Below are 23578 nucleotides of genomic sequence, written 5' to 3'. Positions count from 1 at the left end.
CTTTCTCCCCAAACTCTCAGCAGGGTCAAGGTACCAACTGGAATTAAAAGATGTAAGTTCTAAATTTTTAAATGCAAAGTGTCTTTTATATTAATATTATTTTGATCTTGATTATGGTACTCAATCGTATGTAGGTATTTCTAATCTGCGATATGTTTGCATTTAAAGTTTAGATCTTTCAATGAGAATTCTGGCATTCTTGGAGAAGATATACAATGCAGGGAATTTGTGGTATGGTGATTTGTGCATCTTGCTATAAACTTTTGTCCATTTTTTCTTTAAAGTTTGTTTTTGTCAGCATTTTTTATGTGCTTTCTGGTATATTTGCCGAGCGTGCAGACATGGATGACATATAAATATTGCTTCCTGCAAATCTGCAGCTCTTTACAACAGGCATTTTGTAGAAACTGATTTGCTCTGTGATTAATCTGAAAATATTCTCTGAGATATAGTGTGTAGGCAGCAATTTGATGCAACGACACAGCCGATGGTGCTGCTGCATTCCTGACTTTGGAATCTGTACAATTAGCTTGTCCCGCCTGAAACTGTGGTTACTGTTACTTAATTACCCTGAGTGTAAATGAGTAACAAAATAATCAAATGGTAATTGATGGGCAAATGCGGGTACAGGGAATATAAGGAGGTAGTAACTGCAACTGATGGGGTTGCTCTGCTAGGAATTAGCCAAGACCCAATAGGCTGCATAAGTAACTAAGGACGGTTCACACCCAGCACTATCAACATTTATTTTATAACCATGGCTCTTCAAGTACCTGCTCAAATACAGATTGAACGTGGTAAGGTCTTCCTCTGCCACCCTTTTGGACTGTTCCCGACCCCCCACCCACATCATTTTCTGAATGAAAACTAAATAATTAATCCTATAAATCTATGGTTCCTCATATTTGACAACTCTGTAAAGGGAATCCCCTGTTTCATCTAAACATAAGATCATAAGGAATAGGAGTAGAATTAGGCCATTCGGACCATCAGGTCTACTCCGCCATTCAATCATGGCTGATCTATCCCTCCTAACCCCATTCTCCCCATAACCTCTGACACCTGCACTAATCAAGAATCTATCTATCTCTGCCTTCCAACGTCACCCATTCCTTCTCTCCTGAGATGCTGCCTGACCCACTGAGTTACTCCAGCATTTTGTGTCTACCTTCCAAATATCCACTGACTTGGCCTCCACAGCCTTCTGTGGCAAAGAATTCCAGATTCACCACCCTCTGACTAAAGAAATGTCTCCTCATCTCCTTCCTCAAAGAACGTCCTTTAATTCTGAGCCTATGTCCTCCAGTCCTAGACTCATCCACTCATGGATACATCCTCTCCACATCCACTCTATCCAAGCCTTTCACTATTCTGTATGTTTCAATGAGGTCCCCCCTCATTATTCTAAACTCCAGCGAGTTTGACAAAGGCTGACAAAGGCTCATCATAGGTTAACCTACAAATTCCTGGGATCATTCTTGTAAACCTCCTCTGGACCCTCTCCAGAGCCAGCACATCCTTCCTCAGATATGGTGCCCAAAATTGCTCTCAATATTCCAAATGTGCCCTGACCAGCGCTTTATAGAGCCTCAGCATTACATCCTTGTTTTTGTATACAAGTGCTCTTGAAATAAATGCAAGCATTCAATTTGCTTTCTACTTTCTTTAGTTACTTTTACACAAGTGGTGGATAAGTCTTTGTAAAGCATCGTTGTCAATACACATTTAAAATTCTTCATGGTCATTGATGTGATTGTGCCATCTGAGAAAGCTTTATATGATGCATATAGTGTATCTGGATGAGAACATACAGAGCAAGATTAGCAAGTTTGCTACATAAATTAGTGGTTTTGCACATAGTGAAGATGGTTAAATGATTGCAGCAGGATCTGGATCGATTGGCCATGTGGGTGGAGGAATGGTTGGTGGAATTTAATAGAAAGAAGAGTGAGGTGTTGCATTTTGGGACGTCGAACAAGGGGAGGACATACACAGTAAATGGAAGGCCTCTGGGTAATGTTGTAGAGCAGAGGGATCTTGGAGTACAGATGCATGGTTCCTTGAAGGTCGAGGTAGATAAGGTGGTCAAAAAGGCTTTTGGCACTTTGGCCTTCGTCTGTCAGAGTATTGAGTTTAGAAGTTGGGAGGTCATGTTGCAGTTGTATAAGACGTTGGTGAGATCGCATTTAGAATATTGTGTTCAGTTCTGGGCACCATGTTATAGGAAAGATATTGTCAAGCTTGAAAGGGTTCAGAAAAGATTTACGAGGATGTTGCCAGGACCAGAGGGTGTGAGCTATAAGGAGAAGTTGACGAGGCTGGGTCTCTATTCCATGGAGCGCAGGAGGATATGGGGAGATCTTATAGAGGTATACAAAATCATGAGAGGAATAGATCGGGTAGATGCAGTCTTTTACCCAGAGTTGGGGAATCGAGGACCAGAGGACATAGGTTCAAGGTGAAGGGGAAGAGATTTAATAGGAATCCGAGGGGTAACATTTTCACAGAGAGGGTCTGGATCAAGCTGCCAGAGGAGATAGTTGAGGCTGGGATTATCCCATCGTTTAAGAAACAGTTGGACAGGTACATGGATAGGACAAGCTTGGAGGGATGTAGACCAAGTGCAGGCAAGTGGGACTAGTGTAGCTGGGACATTGTTGGCTGGTGTGGCGAGTTGGGCAGAAGAGCCTGTTTCCACACCGTATCACTCTATGACTCTATGACACAAGAGAGTAAGAATTTCATTTAGTTTTAAGCCCAAAGTATTAATACAAAGGGGAAGCAATATCTTGTTGTCATTGGGTGGCTGCACAATTTTCTGCTACACCTGTTCTATAGCTATCCATGGTTAAGCATCTTGAATAACATGAGACCTATTTATTAGCACAATTGTACAAAAAGTCACATTTCTAGGTTGTACGGACATTCATGAAGACATAGAAACATAGAAAATAGGTGCAGGAGGAGGCCATTTGGCCCTTTGAGCCAGCACTGCCATTCATTGTGATCATAGCTGATCATCCCCAATCAGTAACCCGTGCCTGCCTTCTCCCCATATCCCTTAATTCCACTAGCCCCTAGAGCTCTATCTAACTCTTTTAAATTCATCCAGTGAATTGGCTTCCACTGCCCTCTGTGGCAGAGAATTCCACAAATTCCCAACTCTCTGAGTGAAAGGGTTTTTTCTCACCTCAGTTTTAAATGGCCTCCCCTTTATTCTTAGACTGTGGCCCCTGGTTCTGAACTCCTCCAACATTGGGAACATTTTTCCTGCATCTAGCTTGTCCAGTCCTTTCATAATTTTATACGTCTCTAAAAGATCCCCTCTTATCCTTTTAAACTCCAGTGAATACAAGCCCAGTCTTTCCAACCTTTCCTCACATGATAGTCCCGCCATCCCAGGGATTAACCTCGTGAACCTACGCTGCACTGCCTCAATAGCAAGGACGTCCTTCCTCAAATTAGGTGACCAAAACTGCACACAGTACTCAGGCATGTGAATTTTCCGCTGATTTCCACGTTTTTAAAATCCATTTTCCGCGCCTTTTGCATGATTTCCGCGTTTTTCACTTTGCCAAATAAACGGAGAAATAGGATCGGAAAAAAGAAAGAAAAAATACGATGTATAGACTTGTAATGAACACTAGGGTTCCGCTAGAGATCGCTAGGGGTTCCGTGAGAAACCACCTCCGCACCCTGGAAGTCTCTCCGAAAATGTGGCACCTAGGCTGGGCAAGGCAGCCAATCTCGACTTCATCGGGACTTCCACGGCCGATCGATGGGTTAAATTTGCAACCTGCGGCCGGGGCTCTGGAACTCCAGCCCAGCTGGAGCCAGCACATCTATCCCCATAGCCGACTTCCTTGGCCTGCTGGATAAACCAGCAAAGCTCTGGAACCAAGAGTGCCAGAAAACCAGTGGTGGAATTGTAATGAGTAAATATTAAATTTAAGTGCAAGATTATATAACTAAATTAATTAAGACGGGGTTAAAATATAAAACACAGCAGAAAAGCCAATTACCACCTTTTTGGGCTAATTATCAATTAATGTGTGAAATTTACTTCAAAATGTTATTAGTATACAGTGACATTCACATTATTTTGTAATGTTTTTACTTTGAAATGCACTAAAAGAGGCTTGAAACTGGTAATTTTGTGTGTAAATTTTCATTCAAATCACGATTTTGTGACCCCCAAGTGCTCGGCACTTTTCCTCTTTTTTCTTACCTCACTCACATGCCTGAGTACTCCAGATGCGGTTTCACCAGGGCCCTATACATCTGCAGAAGGACCTCTTTACTCCTATACTTAAATCCTCTTGTTACGAAGGCCAACATGCCATTAGCTTTCTTCACTGCCTGCTGTACCTGCACGCTTACTTTCAGTGACTGGTGTACAAGGACACCAAGGTCTCATTGCACTTCCCCTTTACCTAAAATCTGATACACATCTGCGAAGGAAGTCCTGAATTTGCTACTAAGCCTCAAAATTGGGTTTACATTTAGACTCTGGGCTTCCCAGAAAATTGAGTCTTTGGTGGACATTGAATCACTTTGGCAAAATGGACCAATTTGCTGAACAAGTTGTAAGACAATAGCTATCATAGAATATTGGGATTAATGTTGTCTTGCCCGTCATTTCATAACTGCTTTCAGCTTTATATAATATGATGTGCATGAAATTTGTAATTGACTATTATCATTCTTTTTAAATCTTAAACTGCTGGTTTTGAATACCTCATTCAGTATATGAATGATCGAATCCCTTTAAAAGCAACATTCATTTGTTTTGATCCCACTGAAAATATTGAGATACCTTGAGGCTGTTCTTTCCACTGAAATTCACCCAGGCAAGGAAGAGAAGTTCCATATTGTTTTGTAAGATTTGTTGCATGTTAGCTAAAGTGTGCTTAATGTGATCACAAGAAAATCAAAGCAGGAATAGGCCACCAGGACTCTCAAGTCAACCACTCATTCAATATGATCATGACTGATCTATCCTGGCCTCAATTTCACTTTCGTGCCAGTTCCCCAAAACTCTCAATTCTTCGGTCTTTTAAATATTTATCCCTCTTTAACTTACCTTTAAATTAGGGTTAAGGTCAGGGATCAAGAAGTACACAGTTCCTTGAAAGTGGCTTCACAAGTAGATAGGGTGGTCACGAAGGCTCTCAGTACATTGGCATTCATTAGTCAGGGTATTGTGTGTAGACAAAATGTGTAAGAAGGAACTGCAGATGCTGTTTTAAACTGACGACACAAAAAGCTGGAGTAACTCAGCAGGACAGGCAACATCTCTGGAGAGAAGGATTGAGAGAAGGTCTGAAGAAGGGTCTCAACCCGAAACGTCCTTCTCCCCACAGATGCTGTCTGTCCCGCTGAGTTACTCCAGCTTTTTATGTCTACTGTGGGCAAACGTTGGGCCGTTACATTACAACAAGACGTTGGTGAGGTTGCATTTAGAGCATTGTAGACACAAGGGACTGTAAATGCTGGTTTCCAAAATTAAACCATACATAGTGCTGGTGTAACTCAGGCAGCATCAAACTGCAGAACAAGTTTAGCTGACGTTTTGGGTTGGGACCCTTCTTCAAACTGATTGTACTAGGGGAGGACAAAGCTGGAAGAGAGGTGAGGGCAGGACAAAGACTGGCAAGTGATGAGTAAATATATGTGAGTGGTTTATTTGAGGGTTGGACAAAGGCCAGAAGTGAAAAGACAAAACGTGCGAGATAAGGGTGGAAGAGGAAGAAATAGGTGCACATCAGGTGGGCCACAGGAAGGGGGTAGGGTGGGGTTGCAAGTTAGTTACCTAAAACTGGAGAATTCAATGTTCACAGTGTTAGGTTGTAAGCTACCCATGCAGATATGAGGTGGTGTTTTTCCAGTTTGCGTGTAGCCTCACTCTGACAATGGAAGAGGCCCAGGAGAGAAAGGTCAGTATGGGAATGGGAAGAGGAGTAAAAATGGTTAGCAACCGGAAGATCCAGCAGGCCTTGGCAGACTGAGTGCAAGTGTTCGGCGAAACAGTCATCTAGCGTACGCATAGAGTATTTTATTCAGTTTTGGTCACCCTCAATAGGAAAGATGTCATTAAAATGGAAAGAGTGCAGAAAAGATTTACAAAGATGTTGACAGGACTTAAGAAGTAGAGCTTTAGGGAGAAATTGAGCAAGGTAGGACCTTATGCCTTGGAGCACAGGAGGATGAGGGGTGGGTGATCTTATAAAAGTGTATAATATCACGGGGAGTAAATAGGGTGAATACAAAGAGTCTTTTACCAAGGACAGGGGAATCATGAACCAGAGGATACAGGTTTAAGGGGCGGGATTTAATAGGAACCTGAGGGGCAACCTTTTGGCAAATTACATGGAGTCTCGATTGCTGGGAATACTGGTCATTAGATGTATCTAATAATCTGGCCTTCTGTCTCTTGTGAGAGAAAAATTTCTGCACCCTACAATTTTTTTGCTATTTTCCCTGGTTCCAAACTCCCACAAGTGTTAACATCCTAACATTAACCTGTCAAGCCTTCCTTAGGATTTTGAATGTTTGCATAAGGTCATCCCTCATTCTTCCAAACTCTAAGGAATACCTTAGATCCACTGATCTTCACGCATTTGTATTTCTTCTCCCATTTACATGGAGCTTTGAAATTGCACCCTGAGGTATCTCTATATATCAAAATTTCTAAGATTACTGCTGTTTACTGTACGTGGCTATCTGATATGAGACGAATCTCCGACTGGCGTAATTCTGCTCCTATCCCATAGGACCTAAGTGAACATAAGAGCGTAGAACATTACAGCACAAGAACAGGCCCTTCAGCCCACAGTGTCTGTGGTGCACACGATGCCAAGTTAAACTAACTGCTATAATGCACTGTCCAATGAAGGCAAGCATGCCAGGTGCCCTCTTCACCACCCTTTCTACCTGTCTCCTTTTTTGCAAACTCCAATAAACTAAACCTTAGCTTCCAAAATTCCAGAGGTTACAGTCTTAGTTTCACCTATGAACATGGAAAAGTACAGCATTGGAACAGGCCCTTTGACCATGATACCTAGGCTAAGGGGCTTGGATTAATTATATTGTCAGAAATCTTGAAAGTTATAAGGAAGAAGAGTAGATGGTAGTATGTTTTATCAAAGAGCTTACTTACTGGGGAAAATAACGGGAAAAATTACCAACATGGGGAACGTAAGTATGTTAGTGAGGCAATAAATAGATTTATCATGATGTTTAGATTCTGCAGACAGCTAGTTTGGTTAAAATAAACATTGGAGGTTGCAAACCAAACTGGGATGAGCGAGAGCTTAATTAGTGAGGGTGTTAGGGGTTATTGGGAGAAGGCGGGAGAAGGGGGTTGAGAAGGAAAGACAGATCAGCCATGATCGAATGGCGGAGTCGACTAGATGGCCTGAATTGCCTAATTCTGCTTCTATATAACGTATGAAACAAATTGTATTACCACACACTTGTCTGGATTTAATTCCATCTGCCACCATTCTGTCAAACTAGAGGTGGGAAAGTTGTTGCAGGGGATGCTTATGAATAAGATCGACCAGCATTTAGTAGGCATGGACTCATTGACAATAATCAGCATGGCTTTGTGCATGGGAAATCGTGCCTCACAAATCTGAGAGAGTTTTTTGAAGAGATCACCAAGAGGATCGATGAGAGCAGGGCAGTGGATGGTGTCTGTAGACTTTAGCAAGGCTTTTGACGAGTCCCTGCATGGTAGGCTAGTCTGGAAAGTTACGGCAGCGCCAGAGACCCGGGTTCCAGCCCGACTACGGATGCCGTCTGTACGGAGTTTGTACGTTCTCCCCGTGACCTGCGTGGGCTTTCTCTGAGATCTTCGGTTTCCTCCCACACTCCAAAGATGTACAGGTTTTTGTAGGTTTATTGGCTTGGTAGATGTTAAAAAAATTGTCCCTAGTGGGTATAGGATAGTGTTAATGTGCGGGGATTGCTGGTCGGTGCGGACCCGGTGGGCCGTAGGGCATGTTTCTGCGCTGTATCTCTAAACTAAACTACATCACATGGAATCCAAGGTAAGCAAGCCAATTGGATTGAAAATTGTTTTGGAGAAAGGAATCAGTGTTGTTGTGGAGGGATGTTTTCCTGATTGGAGTTATGACCAGTGGAGTGCCGCAGAGGTTGCTATTTGTCATCCAAATTGTTATTGTAGTTAACATTGTTAGTAAGTTTGCAGATGACACCAAAATAGGTGATATGGAAGTTTTTGGGTTTAGATTTATTATTGTCATGCATACTGAGATACAATGAAATGCTTTGTTGTGTCTGCTTTCCAAATGGATCAGATATACAATAGAGCAAAGGGGAAAATACAGAATAGAGTTCTCAGCCTTGTAGCACATCAGTTCCATAGACAATGTCCACAAAGGGGTAGAGGTGAATTGGATAGTACGCTAGTATATGGAAGGACAGTTCAGAAGCCTGATAACAGGAGAAGAAGCTAGTCCTGACTCTCATGGTGCACGCTTTCAAGCTTCTGTACCCTCTGCCAGATGGGCGCAAGGAAAAGGATGAATGACCAGAGTGGGAGAAGTCTTTAATTAAATAGTGAGGAAGGATATCTAAATTTACTACATGATCTAAATCGGTTGTGAAGGTGGGCCAGGGAATGGCAAATGGAATTTCACCCTGACAAGTGTAAGTTGTTTCATTTTGGTATGTAAAACCAAATTTGCACAAGATTTGCACAATAAACAGTGGAGCCTTGGAGAGTGTTACATATCAGAGAGATCTGGAAGTACAAGTGTAGGGTTCTCTAAAAGTGGTGAGTCAGGTGGACAGTGTGGTAAAGAAGGCATATGGCATGCTTGCCTTCATTGAGGCATATTGAGTACAAAATGCACCCGACCTGTGGTATCAAATCACTATGCAGCTGTAGAAGTCGTTAATGAAACCTCACTTGCAGTACTGTGTGCAGTTCACGTCACCCAGCTTTCAGAAGGATGTCATTAAGCTGGTAAGAGTTCAGAAGAAATTTATTAGGATGCGCTTGCAGGTTTGGGTTATAGGAAAATTAATAGGCTGGGACTTTTATCTTTAGAGCGTAGGAGATGGAGGGGTGACTTATTCAGGTGTACAAAATCATGAGCTTCATGGATAAAGTGAACGCTCAGTCTTTTTAGGGTGGGAGGATTCTAAAACTAGAGGGCATAGGTTTAAGGAGAGGGGAGATATTTAAGAGGGACAACCTTTTCACTTGGAGAGTAGTCCGTATCAGAAAAGAGCTTCCATATTAAACCGTAGAAGCAAATACAATTACCACTTTTGAAGGACATTTGGACTAATATGTGGATAGGAAGGGCTTGGAGGGCTATGGCCACATGCGGCAAATGGGACTAGCCCAGAATGCCAACTTAGTCAGCATGGGCATGCTTGTCAGATGAGCCTGTTTCCCTGCTGTACAGCTCTGATTCAATCTATATCCTTCTGCAGCTATCCTCACTACCTATAACTCTACCACACTTCCATGTCATCAGCAAATTTGCTTAACATAAAAAACAACCCTCTACCATTTCCCTCTGTCTCCTATTATCAAGCCAATTTTGGATCAAGTTTTCCAAAACATCTTAGAAACCATGTGCCCTAACTGTCAAAATTCCATGTATATACCCTTTGCCTTAATTGATTTTCTTGGTAATTTCCTTGAAAAACTCACTCATTTATGAGGCAAAAATCTCCATCAGAGCCCCAGCGATTTCATCCCTTGCTTCTCATAAGCCTGTGATATATTTCATCAGGCCTTGGGGATTTGTCCACCATAATGTGCTTAAATAGATCTCTACTACTTCCTCTTTCTTGATATGTACATGTAACAGACTTTCAGCAAACCTGAACTTTCCACCCTCCCCATCCTCGTTGGTGAATATTGACACAAAGTATTCATTCAAGATACCAAACATCCCTTAGCTCCAGACAAAGACTTGCTTTTGGAACCTGAGGCACCCTTTTGCTTTTAACGTGTATATAATATACACAAGGTTTTAGAATTCCCTTTAATTCCGTGATCCTGGGCCATTTCCTGGCTCATTTTGGTTTTCAGATCAGCTGTTTGAATATCTTCCACTATTTATCTACTGTCCTTTCCTTTAGCTTATTTCCCAGTTCTCCGTGGACAATTCCACTCTCATAAAATTCAATTCTCAATATCTAAGAAATAATGGTTTTGATCCATTAGTATTTGAGCCTCAAACTGCACCAGGAATTATGTCCTCATGTTCATTATCTCCAAGGGGATCTTTAACCACAAGGCCTCTTGTTTATCCTTTCACATTACTTGTATCTAATTGTTTTTTCTCTCAGGATGATGCCTAAGGGAGGCAACGATTTACAGGCAGCATGCAGGAGAACACTTGTAAAATCATGTTTTGACCTTTTTATGCTGAAATCTGCAGCCGTAACTGCAGGAGTCGGAATGGCCTTTTACACCATTTAAATGCATTTGAAATCTTTTACTCGCCCAACAGCTTCAGCGGATCTGACCCCTCAGAATGCAAGCACAGTACCTGGAAGTGTTGAGGAGACCCCCATTGTGCCAGGAAAAGTGATCACCGGGGCAGATTGCAGGTAAGATCTCAAGTGGCGCGATGTACACCTCCCCCCCCCCCCCCCCCCCCCCCCACCCCCATCTCTCCTCTCCATAGCATTGTTCAGGCCAATATACAATCTCCTGAGAACAAGATAGAAGACACGAGAGTAAAGACTGCTGTATGTGAGGAATTGGTGCACACTGTTTCACAGAGACGTGGCTCACCCCCAACTCTCCGGACACAGGGCTGCAGCCTGAAGGCTTTTGCATCCATGACGGGCCAAATGGCACAGTCGGGGGAGGGAAGTGGTCCCGATCAAAGAGGGCCACGGTCAACTAGCATGAAATGCCGTATCCTGGAGCCTTCCTCGATGTCACCACCAGCAACGCATCAGCTTCAATTCCAGAGAACATAACATTCTCGACCACCAGCTATAACACCCTCAGAAATGACGACCATCCAGCCCTCGCCTGCACTTTGGAAAATCTGACCACTTGGCTGTGCTTCTTCTTGCCTACAGAGAGAATTTGAACACCATGTTAAAGTTCGTTTCTTAAAACAGACAACAACGCAAACAGTTAAAGGTAAACCAAGCAAAGCTTTAATTATCGTTAGACGGGAGTGGGGGGGATCAGTGCAAAGGGTGTACAACAATACTCGACACTCCCCGTGCATCCACTCAAAGATACAGCATTTTCACAGCATTTATATACAGAATTTACAGCCAGGATGTTTAACACAACATTTCCTTCAAATTAATAACAAATTGTATCCTGCACAATATACTTGTCACTCTACTGTCATAAAATATTTCGCACAAAGTCATTAGTCAAAGGTAAGGATCCTTATTATACCACAGAAGGTCATGTTTGCACAATTCCACAAGTAGTCAGCAGTTAACCACATCCTAATCTCAGCGGAAACCTTGTTCTTATCATTCCCAGACATTCTCCCCAGGCAAAAAGGATGTACTATCAGAACCTGGTGTACAAGATTTAGGAGTTGCATCCTGCCAGGTGCAATATTGCAAACATCAGCTATTCAGAGTTCAGGCTTTTTATTAATTCTACCATTTTATTATGGTCAAGCATCCCATCATGCAAAGTTAATAGCCATTAGCTCTTTCATTCCCTCCTTTTATCATCTCATGATAACATTAAAGCCCTTGTGAGGCACAGAGTGATCGGGTACATTTAATCATAAACAATAGAACAACAATTAGCAACAGAATCGAGCCATAATGTAAGATGGTCCCCCAGAGGTTTCCAAAGAAACTGAATGGCCATGCACCCTTGTCATTATAATGGTGCATTTCTTCCCCGACCTTGATCTTATTTACTTCTTGAGAAATGTGGGCAGCTAGGTCAGTGATGTTGGAGGATTCATCGGGGATGTAGGTACAACACTCTTGTCCTACTACTGCTGCACAGGTCCCCCCTTTTGCTGCTAAAATGAAGTCTAATGCCATACGGTTCTGCAGTGCCACGGTACGGAGGGCTTCTACCTCAGCTGTCAAAAGAGGAGATGGCCTTCTGAGTATCCGCAAATGCCAGAATTGTTCAGATTCTGAGAGACCTTGTTTGGACTTTAATGGAGTGTATATTTCGGCCAAATGCTGCACGGCTCTCATATGAGGGACAACATACGCTAAGTAGCAGCATCCCCTCCAAAGGGTGGAGCCCTTCAGCCTGTCCCCTCCTTGATCATTCCCAGATAGCAGCCCAGGCAGCCAGGGGTGTGCCCATGATCCACATACATAATGAGGTCCCATCCTTGATCATCCCCAGGTAGCAGCCCAGGCAGCCAGGGGTGTGCCCATGATCCACATACATAATAAGTACCGTTCAGCGGCCGGGATGGTCCCGTATGCCAAATTGAGGTGCAATTGCTGTTTCCCCAAAACACCCCCTACCCTCCATGTGACAATGGCAAATGGCATCGACTCATCGACTAGTCGGTGAGGGTGAATGGCCAATTTAAATTGTGGTATGTTCCCCACTCTAGCCTCATTTACCATCCAGCCTGGTCCAAATGGTGGTGTATACCATCCCGCAAAAATGGGTTTGTTTCTTACCTCGATCCAGGGACATACACCCCTGTATTATCGGGACCTGTATGATAGTGGCTTCCACTTACACAGCCACTACCTGGGATGACGGTATGAAAACAATAAACAGCTTGGACCTCCGTAAGATTAAAGGGAATGGGTAAGAGAGGTATCCCTTCCCCACTGGTATGGGGAACTTGGGTACACACCCAGCACTGATATTGCTGTGGAAAGTAAACTCATAACTCAAGGACAAAAATACATTTTTCTCTCCAGTCCAGCCCCTCTGGACCAATCCCAGGATAGCAAGAAGAATCAACAATCTCATATTTTATCTTTCAATTTTCCAATACGCTTGCAATCGGTCAGGTGTATCCAGCGAGGGTTGTCTTCGACTTTAACGGTGGTCGGTGTGGTGAGTAGTACTTGGTACGGCCCTTTCCAGCGTTCGCCTAACTTTTTCTGATCCCAATTTCGTATCAGCACGTAGGCTGGACCTCTTCTCCTGCATCTCCATCAGGCAGCAGTCTCTGGGACTCTTTTACCCGTAAGTGTAATGCTGACAGTATACGAGTTAGTTGCTGAACATAAGTTATTATTTCATCATTCAGTGCGTGCAAATCTAGGGTTCCTTCATATGGTCTGCTAGCTCCCCAAGGAGTTCTCAGGGGTTTACCATAGATAATCTCTGCAGGGGATAACTTTGTTACACTCTGGGGAGTTACTCGCATTTCAAACAAAGCTGAAGGTAATACCTTAATCCACGTCTGCCCCATTTCTCCCATTAACTTCGTAATCTTATTCTTAAGGGCTCCATTGGTTCTCTCAACCATACCTGGATCCTGGGGGTGATGTACACAGTGAAACTGTTGTCTGATGTTAAAATAAGCACATAATTCTTTGTTAACTGGCAATAAAATGTGGACCATTATCAGAACTTATAACAGTAGGCAGCCTGAATCTCGGAATAACTTCTCTTAACAATAATGTCACAGTAGTTTCAGCAGTATTATTAGTGGTTTGTAGAGCTTCAATCTACCTACTAAATAAATCCAATATGACTAAGCAATATTTATAGCAATGTGCCCATGGCATTTCAATAAAATTAATCTCAATACATTCAAACGGCCGTGCTGGCATCGGTGTCATCCCGGAGGGTACTTTAATAGGTTTGCCTGGGTTGGATTTCTGCCAAATCCTGCATACGGAGGCATGTTTTAGGGCCTCCTGCCGCATTTTTGGATGCCACCACGTTTCCTTCATCATCCTAATCATTCCCTCATCTCAGCGGAAACCTTGTTCTTATTATTCCCAGACGTCCCTCCCAAGCAAAAGGGATTATGGACGATGTTTCTGGTGGAGACCCTTCTTCAGACCGAAGCAGGGTCTCGACCCGAAACATCACCTATTCCTTCTCTCCCGAGATGCTGCCTGACCCGCTGAGTTACTCCAGCATTTTGTGTCTACCTGGGCTTCTATATCATCCTTTGCAACGTGATCCTTGAATTCTTCATTGGCAGACCTCAAGCAGTGCAGATTAGTAATAACATCTCTTTAGCAATCTACAAGGCCTCCTGCTTAGACTCCAACTCTACTCTCTTTACACCCACTACTGTGTGGCTAAGCATAGTTCCAATGCCATCTACAAATTTGCCAACGGCACCACCAAGCTCCCCAGCTGCAGACTACCCGTTTCCAAAATCCACAAGCAGGACTGTCCCGGTCCCTGTCCGGTCCTTTCTTTGCTCAATTCCTTAGCTTCCATGATCCTGTGCACAGTAAAAACTGATGAGAAATATTTATTAAAAATCTTGCTCATCTCCCAAGGTTCCACACACATCCTCTTATTCTGTCGCTAGGCATCCTCTTATTCCTAATATACTTGTACAATCTCTTGAGATTTTCCTTTAACTTACCTGCCAAATCTATCTCATGCCTGCTTTGTGTCCTCCTGATTTCCCTCTTAATTGTAGACCTTTTTCTACCTATCGCTTGATTGCAACTGTCTGAACCAGATAGGGCTCCTTATTTTTCCTGACCAGAGCCTCAATATCTCTCTTCATCCAAGATTCACTAAACTTGCCAACTTTACCCAAACATGAACATTCTGCCCCTGGATTCTTGTTATGGCACTTTTAAATCCCTCCCACTTGCCAGACATCCCTTTACCTAAAAACAATCTCGCCCAATTGACCTCTGCAAGTTCTTACCTTGTGCCTCCAGAATTGGCCTTGCCACAATTTAGGAGCTTAATTTATGGTCCAGTCCTATCTTTATAACTATTTTAAAACGTGTCCCATTCTTGCTCCCCTGACCTGGAACCTCTGGCGGTTATGTGCCCACTATTCGACCTACTAAGGAAGTTCTTTACCATCATCCTGACTGCTGTCTACATCCTGTGTCAGGCAGATGTCAAGCTAGCACTTAGCAAATTGAGCCCCTCGATCAGCAAGTATGAAACAGCGTATCTCAATGCCTCCCACTTCATACCTAATTACCTCAGCCAGACTATCTTGAAGTATTTGCTGAACTACCATTAGCACATTACCTTCAACATCAGAGGACCCAACACACTCGATCACTGTTACATCACCATTGGGAATGCCGACCTTCCTATCCCTCGTCCACCATTTTGGAAAATCTGATCACCTGGCTGTGCTGCTGCTTTCTATCTCCAGACAGGCTGAAAGATGAGGAAAGGGATTACAAAGTGCCATTGTGGTTCATCAACACCATCATGCTCTCCAAACTCATCACCGCGCTCTAAGAGTACAGTCTGTACAACTGGACCCTTGAATTCCTCATTGGCAAATCTCAATCAGTGTGGATTGGTAACATTTCCTCCTCACGTACCATCAACATGCCTTGCTCTACTCTCTTTATACCCATGACTGGCTAAATACAGCTTCAGTTTAGTTTAGAGATACAGTGCGGAAACAGGCCCTTTGGCCCACCGAGTCTGCACTGACCAGCAATCCCTGCACATTAACATTACCCTACACACACTAGGGACAATTTTACATTTATACCAAGCCAATCGTGTATGTCTTTGGAGCTCTAATGCTATTTAAAAATGTGCTGGTGACACACACCACTGTTGTTCCCTAAAGCATGGGTGTTAATGTCAGTGTACAGGAGAGAGATAACCTCTCATAAACAAAACCAAGGAACTAAACTAATTGTAGACTTCAGAAAGGGGAAATCGGGAGTCCATACATCTATTTTCATTGGTGGGTCAGTAGTGAAATGTTAACAGCTTAATTCCTGGGTGTTAACATCTGGAATAATCTGTCCTAGGCCCAGCACATAGAAGGAGGCATCCATGTACCTCTGCTTTCATAAAGTTTAAAGAGATTTGGCATGTCTCTCAATAAACCCTCATTATAACAGACTATAAGGGGGAGAAATGGTGTTCTTTATTGTCGATTGTCCGCTATAACCAAGTAAGGGATTCACTCCAACCACCAAGTGAAACTACTCTGTGAAACTTCTTCAATCTGAAGAAGGGTCTCAACCCGAAACGTCACCCATTCCTTCTCTCCTGAGATGCTGCCTGACCTGCTGAGTTACTCCAGCATTTTGTGAATAAATACCTGTGAAACAACAAGTTGTTTTGAAATACAAAATTCTTTTTAACAGCGAAAAATGTATTTTTATTACTGTGAGTTAAAAATACAAAATTTGTTTTTTTACATTGTTCAGTAGGGTATTGCACAAGTGTCGATCAAAGCAATTGCTTGTCAATTTCTATGACCTCCCACAGTGTAACGGGCAGCCTGTGTTCTTAACGAGACGGTAGTGTCTGATTACCATCAGCTATAACCAAAATCTGTTATACAGAGGTCCACAACAACGAGTAGACTACTTGAACAAACTTCTACATATCACTGGGGATAATATCCTGACATATTGCATCATGGCCTGGTGTGGCAATTTCAACACAACGCAAGAGGGTACAGAGTGGTGGACTCAGTACTGTCAACATCTACATGAGAAACTGCCTCCAGAATGTGGCATCTATCATCGAGGATCCTCACCATCTGGGCCATGCCCTCTTCTCAATCTACCATCGGGTAGGAGGTACAGAGCCCTAAAGTCCCACAGCACCAGGTTCAGGAACAGCTACTTTCCTGCAACTGTCACATTCTTGAACCAACAGACATATAACCTAAATCCTACCTCAGCAACGGAATATTAAGGGTGCACTAACATGAACATTTTTCTAAAGGTGATTTTTTGCACTAATGTATTGTTCTTGCAGTCTTTTTCTTTTCACTGTATTATGGAATTGATATATAATTTATGGTGTTTGTGCGTTTGTCTAATGTGCCTGTGATATTGTACAATCTGTACCTCACCTTACTTATGCATAAACTTGAATTGATTTTGAGAGTCAAGAGTATTTTGTCATGTGTACCGAAACGGAACAATGAAATTCTTACAACAGGTTTGTGCAGTATTCAATTGATAATGTAATAAGCAAACTAAACAATTCAATAAATAATCCAATATAGTGCAAACTGTTTCTGTGCTGTATCTCTCTAAATCTAAATCTAAAAAACAAAGCCCAAAGTCCCCTGTGCACCCAAGCTAGTTTATACTTGACTTGAAAACCAATAGAATTATGATCACGTCCCAACATGCTGCCTCAGTAATGCTTAAGTCACTTGTCCTAGCTCGTTCCCCAAGAGGATGTCCAGTAGTTTAGTGTAGAGATACAGCGCGAAAACAGGCCTTTCGGCCCACTGGGTCCGCACCGACCAGCGATCCCCACACATTAACGCTATCCTACATACACCAGGGACAATTTTAAGAAGCCTATTAACCTACAAACTTGTACGTCTTTGGAGAGTGGGAGGAATCCCACACAGGTCACAGGGAGAGTGTACAAACTCTGTACAGACAGCACCCATAGTCAGGATTGAACCCGGGTGTCTGACGCTGTAACAGATTAAGGAAGCTGTCCAGGACACATGGAACAGATTCCACCCTGCCCAGGGCCTTTGCACTATGGGTGATCCTCCCAGTCAATGTTTTGGGAAGGTTATATTTCCCACTAATGTTTGCCCTATTATTCTTAAAGTTGTCTGCAACCTCTCCTCATATTTGCTCTCCTAATTCCTGCTTTCTGCGAGGAGGTCTATAATACAGACTTAACAATATGATCATCACCTTGTTTCTAAGTTCTACCCGTTAATCCTCACTGGACATACCCTCAAGAATATTCTCAGCACAGTTATTAAGTTCTTCCTCAACAGAAAGGTACACCCCACCACCCTCCCAATACCCCTCTCTTACCTGCATCTCGGAATGGAATGGAATACTTTATTGTCACATGTGACTAGGCACCGTGAGATTCTTTGCTGCATACCAAATGAATACAAATAGCAGCCACCTACGTCGCTGGCAAAGTTACAAAGCACGCCGGCTCCTCCTATTGTTGTTGTCTCCCCCAGCAGTTCCCTCAGGCCGGGTCCCCATTGTCCTTTGTTCTCCCTCCCTTCCTCCCCAATTGTCCATTGTCCTCCCCCCACCTCCCTCGCGACGGTCCCCCCAGGCCGGGTCCTCCATTGTTCCCCCCCCTCCCACGGTGGTCTCTCAGGATGCTTCATCAGTCTGATTGTAGTGGGGAGGGGAATAAATTGGAAGAGAGGCAGGGGTGGGACAAAGCCTGACAGGTGATAGTGGGGAGGAGGTATTTTTGATCAATGGTTGATCGTGCCTGTAGCATCTGTGCCGTGGAGCAATAAACTGCAGTGCTGTCTTTTTGTCAGCAACACGTCCGTTATGGTTCTAATGTCCCAGTACTCTGAGCCAATTGATGCTCTCAGTTTAACCACCTTACCTGTTCAGCTCTTGCAATGAAATGGATTTCCACTCTGTCCTGGACCATCTGGAAACAAGAACACATATGCAAGGCTGCCGTTCATTGAAAAAACAACAAAATGCTGGATTAACTCAGCGGCTCAGGCAGCATCTCTGGAAATAGTTGACAATTTGGTTCAGGATCCTTCATCAGTCTGATTGTAGTGGGGAGAGGAATAAATAAGTGAGTTTGGTATATCGGCTGCGCATGCGCAGGTCATAGGTCACTTGTACTAAACATTCTCGCCGGCTGAGCTGCTGTGTGTATACAGACCTGCGTTTCGTCCATATTTTCCAGCTGCTCATCAAGCGGGAATATGTCGCACTTCCCAAACCACGAGTTATTCTTGACTTTTTCATTCGTTCTTGGATTGTCAGCGATGCAAAAGAAAAACAAACGTTTGAGTGAATGAATTGCTGCTTTGTGCGGGCGGTGGCTGCAGAGGCTGCAGTCCGGAATGTCAATGGATGACCACTGTAAACTTGAAGCTGTTCATGCAGCGAGCGATTAGACAGCTGCAGAGGTCAGCATCCAGTGGAGCAGTTTGTCTGATCAAACCCTCCCTATAATATCACCCAGAAACACATCACTCCAGTAGGCACAAAATGCTGGAGTAACTTACCAGGACAGACAGCATCTCTGGCTGACGTTTCAGGTCGAGACTTCCTGTAGGGTAAGTTACAGCAACATTTTGTGCCTACCGGAGTGATGTGTTTCTGGGTGATAACTCATGGTTTGGGAAGTGCGACATATTCCCGCTTGAGGAACAGCTCCGGTACAAGTTACAATGCAAAAGAAAATCGTCACGATCTCGCTCACTCACCGAAGCATAAAGCAATAAAACCTACAAAATCATCAGAGTTTTTACAAATTAACCATAAATACACCTAATTAATAGTTTTGAAAGCAGTATTTTCTTACCTCGAAGAAGTAAAACTGGAAAATACTGATGAAACGCAGGTTTGTATACACGCAGCAGCTCAGCTAGCGAGAATGTTTAGCCCAAGTGATCTATGATCCACGCATGCGCAGTCGATATACTTAATTCGCTTATTGTGTTTAGTTTAATTTATTTTAATTTAATTTCGGTTTAATTTAATTTAGTGTACTTTAATTTAGTTTACTTTAGTTTATTATTATTGTCACGTGTACCGAGGTACAGTGAAATGTTTATTTGTTGTGTGCGATCCAGTCAGCAAAAAGACTATACATGATTACAATCAAGCCGTCCACAGTATACAGATACATGATAAAGGGAATACATTTTAGTGCAAGATAAAATCCAGTAAATTCCGATTAAAGATAGTCCGAGGGTCTCCAGGGAGGTAGACGGTAGCTCAGGACCGCTCCCTAGTTGGTGGTAGGATGGTTCAGCTGCCTGATAACAGCTGGGAAGAAACTGTCCCTGAATCTGAAGTGCATTTTAACACTTCTGTACCTCTTGCCAGATGGGAGAGGGGAGAAGAGTGAGTGACCGGGGTGAGACTGGTCCTTGATTATGCTGCTGGCCTTGCCGAGGCTGTGTGAAGTGTACAATTCACAGCCTCAGTGTAAAGCAACATTTTGACTAGAAGCAGAATAAAATAATACAAGTTCAGCCGTCATCGGGTGATCTGGAAAAGATGTACCAATGTTCCTTGGGGGAGTCCAGAACTAGGGACCTCAGTCTCAGAATAAAGGGGAGGCCATTTAAAACTGAGATGAGAAAAAACTTTTTCACCCAGAGAGTTGTGAATTTGTGGAATTCTCTGCCACAGAAGGCAGTGGAGGCCAATTCACTGGATGAATTTAAATGAGAGTTAGAGCTCTAGGAGCTAGCAGAATAAAGGGATATGGGGAGAAGGCAGGCACGGGCTACTGATTGTGGATGATCAGCCATGATCACATTGAATGCTGGCTAGAAGGGCCAAATGGCCTCCTACACCCTTTTTTCTATGTTTACTTTAATAATAATAATAATAATATATTCCTTTATTCGTCCCACACCGGGGAAATTTACAGTGTTACAGCAGCAAAGTGGATAGATAGCAAGAGATCATTCATTATAAATAAAAGTAAAGACAAGGATAAATTGTCATCAGTTTACTGTGTATTCCCTTAACTGTTACTGTTGACTCGTCTGCTGGGAGCAGTGCTGGTTGTGCAGTCTCACGGCAGGACCACCATCAAGGACCTCCTATATCTCTCAGTTGGTGCTGCATCGTGTTGGCCTGAAGTGATTCATAATAAGAGGGTATGTATTTCGCACTGCAACAGTTGATGTAAGGAAAACCCCAGCCTTGAAAACACTTCCAAATGCTACTAATAAGCATCAAATAACTTTAAATTACACAGTACAGTTCACTGCTGTCTATTGAGCTTTAGTTTTTTTAGTTTTAGTTTTAGAGAAACTGTGCGGAAACAGGCCCTTTCGGCCCACTGGGTCCGCGCCGACCAGCGATCCCCGCACATTAACACTATCCCATACCCATTAGGGACAATTTTTACATTTACCAAGCCCATCAACCTACAAACCTGCACGTCTTTGGAGTGTGGGAGGAAACCGAAGATCTCGGAGAAAACCCATGCAGGTCACGGGGAGAACGTACAAACTCCGTACAGACAGCAACCGTAGTCGGGATGGAATCCGGGTCTCTGGCGCTGCATTCACTGTAAGGCAGCAGCTCCACCGCTGCGCCACTGTGACCGCCCAAGCTGTGTAAACAAATTTATATTCATCCGTTTACACATCCATAAAAAACACAGGTTAAGGCCAGGTCCACTGCATACAAGTCAAGCAATCCCGAGCAGCTATGACCTCCACAAAGCCATCAAGAATGCCAAGAGACAAGACCGGGACAAACCTGAGTCCCAGTATAATCATTGGGACACACGCAGAATGTGGCCCAGTCTGAATAAAATAACTGGCTGCAAATCGAGGTCAGGCAACATTATTGGTGATAGTACGGCCATACCTGATGAACTGAATGCTTTCTATGCTCGCTTCGAGCAGAAAAACTCCAAAGACGTACAGGTATGTAGGTTAATTGGCTGGGTAAATGTAAAAATTGTCCCTAGTGTGTGTAGGATAGTGTTAATAGTGTTAGTGTGCGGGGATCACTGGGCGGCGCGGACTTGGTGGGCCGAAAAGGCCTGTTTCCGCGCTGTATATATATGATATGAGATGATAAGGCCAACAGGGAGGTGACACCTGGCCCTTCAGACTCCAGTGTGCCTCTCCATAGGGTGACTGTAGCAGAGGTTAGATCAGTCTTCCTCAGGGTAAACCCACGAAAAGCAACTGGCCCAGACAGAGTTCCTGGCCGTGTCCTCAGTAGCTGCACGGACCAGCTAGCGGGAGTGTTCGTGGACATCTTTAATCTCTCCCTACTCTGTTCTGAGGTACTCACCAGCTTCAAGAACACCACCATCATCCCAGTGCCGAAGGAAAGCAAGGCCTCATGCCTAAACCACTACCATCCAGTGGCCTTGACACCCACCATCATGAAATGTTTTGCGAGGCTAATCCAGTCTACCCAGTGGCCTTGACCCACTGCAGTTCACCTACAGCCGCAACAGGTCGACGGATGATGCCATCACCCTAGCCCTACACTCATCCCTGGAACACCTGGATAAGAGAGACACCTACATCAGACTCCTATTCATGGACTCCAGCCCTGCCTTTAACACCATTATCCCATCCAAGTTTATCACCAAACTCGCGGGACTTGGAGTCAGCACTCATCTCTGCAACTGGATCCCCGACTTCCTGACTAACAGACCCTAATCAGTGAGGATAGGGGACAAATCACCCTCTATGATAACTCTCAACACTGGTGCTCAGCAAGGATGTGTTCTCAGCCCCCTTCTCTAGTCCTTGTACACCCATGACCCATACTTGGCCAAATACAAATCCAACACAATTTACAAATTTGCAGACAACACATGCGTAGTGGGCCAGGTATCATAGACGGAGTACAGAAAGGAGATTGAGAACCTCATAACCTGGTGCAAAGGCAACAACCCTTCCTTCAGTGTCAGCAAGACCAAAAACCACTCATATTTTGCTTGTGTAGTTTAGAGCGTGAATGTTGAATTCTCTCATTTTAAGTGACTTCTGTTAATACCCCCGCTCCTTCCCAGTCCTCTTCTTCCACCCAAGTCATCTAACAAGTTCCGTAGTTCCAAACGACGATCACACCTTCCCCAGCCAACAATGGGCCTACCAGGAAACCACCCTGAGATCATCTGTTATAGTCATAGAGTGATACAGTGTGGAAACAGGCCCTACGGCCCAACTCGCCCACACCGGCCAACAATGTCCCAGCTGCACTAGTCCCACTTGCCTGCACTTGGTCTACATCCCTCCAAACCTGTCCTATCCATGTACCTGTCCAACTGTTTCTTAAACGATGGGATAGTCCAAGCCTCAACAACCTCCTCTGGCAGCTTGTTCCATACACCCACCACCCTCTGTGTGAAAAAGTTGCCCCTCAGATTCCTATTAAATCTTTTCCCCTTCACCTTGAACCTATGCCCTCTGGTCCTCGATTCCCCAACTCTGGGTAAAAGACTCTGTGCATCTACCCGATCTATTCCTCTCATGATTTTGAATGCCTCTATAAGATCTCCCCTCATCCTCCTGCGCTCCATGGAATAGAGACCCAGCCTACTCAACCTCTCCCGATAGCTCACACCCTCTGGTCCTGGCAACATCCTCGTAAATCTTTTCTGAACCCTTTCAAGCTTGACAATATTTCCTATAACATGGTGCCCAGAACTGAACACAATATTCTAAATGCGGTCTCACCAACGTCTTATACAACTGCAACATGATCTCCCAACTTCGATACTTAATACTCTGACTGATGAAGGCCAAAGTGCCAAAAACCTTTATGACCCCACCTTAACTACCTGCAACTCGACCTTCAAGGAACCATGCACTTGTACTCCTAGATCCCTCTGCTTTACAACACTACCCAGAGGCCTACCATTTACTGTGTAGGTCCTGCCTTTGTTCGACATCCCAAAATGCAACACCTCACACTTTTCTGCATTAAATTCCATTAACCATTCCTCCGCCCCCCTGGCCAATCAATCCAGATCCTGTTGCAATCGTTC

This window comes from Rhinoraja longicauda, chromosome 5 (assembly GCF_053455715.1).
Source record: "Rhinoraja longicauda isolate Sanriku21f chromosome 5, sRhiLon1.1, whole genome shotgun sequence".
NCBI lineage: Eukaryota > Metazoa > Chordata > Chondrichthyes > Rajiformes > Arhynchobatidae > Rhinoraja > Rhinoraja longicauda.
This window is presented reverse-complemented; position numbering follows the sequence as displayed.